The sequence below is a fragment of the Nanorana parkeri genome, unplaced genomic scaffold (genome assembly GCF_000935625.1).
Source record: "Nanorana parkeri isolate BGI_ZX_2015 unplaced genomic scaffold, ASM93562v1 scaffold243, whole genome shotgun sequence".
Lineage (NCBI taxonomy): Eukaryota > Metazoa > Chordata > Amphibia > Anura > Dicroglossidae > Nanorana > Nanorana parkeri.
The window spans coordinates 1,383,492-1,386,952 of record NW_017306511.1 but is presented as its reverse complement, the minus strand read 5'-3'; positions in this window follow the sequence as shown (position 1 = coordinate 1,386,952).

The window sequence follows — 3,461 nt, the reverse complement described above, 5'->3', positions numbered from 1 at the left end:
CCCCCTTCCTTCTCCACTCTCTGTCTCTTTATGTTACAGGTTGCCCTTTAAGAGTGGGGCCCCTTTAATTATTACTTACCTGTTTAGGCGGGAAAACAGCAGGACATTTCCGGAACCTTCTGGAAGGCTCATCTTCTCCCTATAAAAGGACAGCTTCTATGGATCAAAGGTCACTCGGCTGGACCCAAAACACAAAGAGCTCATTGAGCTATAATACATATTTGAGTTTGCTGTGTTTTGGGTCCAGCCATGAATACTTGGTCCATCAGGTCCTGGATGGGGCTGAAGCTGCCAGAGGAGAGGAATGGCTGCACCGCTGTCTGTCTTCTGCCGAAGACCTTCGAGCAAGCCAAGCGCAAGATTAGTTCCAGGAGCAACCAAAGGGAGGAAGAAGAACAGGGGCATGCGCCCTTTCATCATTGCAACCAGCCACCAGAGCGCTCGGTACCTTCTTCTCAGCCGGGGGAAGTGAGGCAGCGGGTGACGGAGCGACACCCGGAAGATGTCAGAGGGATGCAGGAGGTGGAGCCAGCAGTTGTATGAACTGGAGCTAGGTCAGGCAAGCGCTTGTAAGAGCAGATGGGCCTTCTCACCCTCCCCAGTGAGGAGAGCTGTTGGGCGGATCCGAGGCTATACTTCAGCCCAGAGACAGCAGCCATTGCCAAGATGACCAGCAAGCAGCGTCTCCCTCAGAGCGGACATCGCTCTGGCCGACCTGTCATCATTGACAGCGATCCCAACATCGTCAGACCGCGTGGATTAATGTCAGCGACGGCTTCTCCAGCGCTGCCTGTGAGATTATTTTAGAAGCATATAAGAATTTCAAACAAATTGGTTGCGCTAGGAGAAAATACTAGACACCAGCTGCAACAATGTATGTTTAAATGCTGAGAAGAAGGACTAGTATGTTGCGCTTGGTTTGATTCATCTATTTCGTTTTGAATGCCCTCATATATATCATTAACTGTAAATTAATATGTTGATCCAAGTGTAACACCCGTGGTGATTATTATGTTGTAAATAATAAAAAATATAATAAATTAATAATAAATGGCAAAAATTGTGGTGATTATAATATTTTGTGACAATGAACTCTGTGAGTAATAAACTTAAATCTTTGTTAATAATTGATTCCTTGTGTGTGTCTCTTTTCAATGATTATCTCTTAAATATGAGATATTCTAAATACTGTGTGGCGTGGTGTAATGGGCTCACCCAAATAGAATAAGTGTAACCACTATGTGTGTTTAAAACACATCACACTAGGGGGTGTGAATTTATGAATAAAGTGTGCAAAATAATTGGTTGTTATTGCATAAACAGAATACAAGTTAAACTCCAAAAATAGTTGGATATGAATTGAATATATGTTGCAGTTTACTCACGGGAAAGTAACTAGAATAGCTACCATAGCACACAAATTCACATTATATTTTGATAAGGATATCACCTTTCTATCCAACTATTTTTGGAGTTTAACTTGTATTCTGTTTATGCAATAACAACCAATTATTTTGCACACTTTATTCATAAATTCACACCCCCTAGTGTGATGTGTTTTAAACACACATAGTGGTTACACTTATTCTATTTGGGTGAGCCCATTACACCACGCCACACAGTATTTAGAATATCTCATATTTAAGAGATAATCACTGAAACGAGACACACACAAGGAATCAAATATAAGAATTTCGGTGGTTTACGATGGTTCTATTATGATAAATCAATTCGTCAAAAGATGTCGGTACATCCTAATCTGAAATGGGGGATGAAAGATGTTGGCCTTTGGCTTAACCTTTTCTTGCCTCCAAAAACCAACATTTCCTGAGCAGCCGCCTCTTTCATCTTTCACCCCTACACTTCGCAAAGGGCGTTTGTTTCGCCTTTAATGAGAATCAGTGCAGGTGGGCATCTGCTTGTAAATTAAAGAATGAGTGCTCGTTTTGTGTGGGTTCTCATCCAGTGAGCAGATGTTTTTAAAAAAATCTAACGCTTCTGCTAATACAGCAAAATATATTTTTCCAAAAGCCTGCACTCCAGTGAGGTTGGAAAACATGCTCAATTGGTTAACGTTGTACCCAGACAAGGAGAAGGCCCAGCTTCTAATTGACGTTTTTTCTTTTCTTTTTAAAATACCTGTTTTCAGTGGCACATGTTGTTCTATAGTTAAGAATTTAAAATCTGTAACTTATTTCCATAACATAGTTAGAGAAACAATTGATAAAGAAATAGTGGAAGGTAGAGTTGACGGTCCTTTTTGCACTCCTTTTGTGAATTTTAGGATCTCCCTTTAGGTTTAGTTCCCAAAAAAGAACCTCATTCTTTCAGACTGATACACCACTTGTCTTATCCTATGGGGGAATCTCTTAATGATTCAATCGATAGCTCACTCACGGTGGTTTCTTTTGCTTCTTTTAATGTACCAATTTCTAAAATTAGACACTTTGGTAGTCGGGCTCTGCTAGCTAAAGCTGATATCAAGTCAGCTTTTTGATTGCTTCCCATTGCGCCAGAAGCCTTTACCTCATAGGGTTTTTATTTTGACGATTGCTTTTATTTTGACCGATGTTTACCTATGGGCTGTTCTCTCGTTTTCGTTTTCTCGTTTCTTGTTTCTACTTCGAATCTTTTTCTTCATTTCTTGAATGGGTTGTTGTTTTTGAATCCGGTTTAGATAGTGTTGTTCACTACTTTGATGATTTTTTGTTCATTGGTCCTACTGATTTTCCTATTTGCTTTTATATGTAGCAGTTGTTTTGCTTTATTTGTGAATATCTAGGGCAGTGATGGCGAACCTTTTTGAACCCGAGTGCCCAAACTGCGACGCAAAATCAATTTATTTATCTCAAAGTGCCAGCGCTGAAAATAAGTTTGGTATTGCAGTTTGGGTGCTCGGGTTTAAGAAACGTTCAACATCACTGCCTAACGGCCTTGTACGGCTCTCACGGGGGACCCGAACGTCCCGGATCGCCTCTGTAGTCGGGCCGGTCACATCAGGCAGCGGCGGTGACCTCTAAACAGGCAGATTAGACGGCCGCTTGCGGGGGCCTCCTGGGGTCCTAGCGAGGAGGAAGCAACCGTTAAACCTACCTGTTTATTGGCTGCCGCTGCCTAATTGTGACTGGCCGGATCGCATACCAAGGCGATCCGGGTCAGTTGGATCAATTTCAATTGGTGGTCCCTGAACGCAGTGGTGTATTCTGGTTTGGGTCTGCCCTGGGCAAGGCAAAACACAGGCGCCCCCACCCCCACTAAATTTACCCCACCCCTTCCTGTTTAATACTTTTTGCGTGACCTGTCAGTCGCTGGATACAGTGCAAACACTGTATCCAGCTTTTGACATGTTCCGCTATTAGCATAGCAGGAAAGCTGTGGTCTCAGGGGGGCTTAGCAGGATTTGTGGTGAGCTCTGCGGGGTCTATGGTGGGCAGAGCCCACCACAGATCCTGCACAGGCCC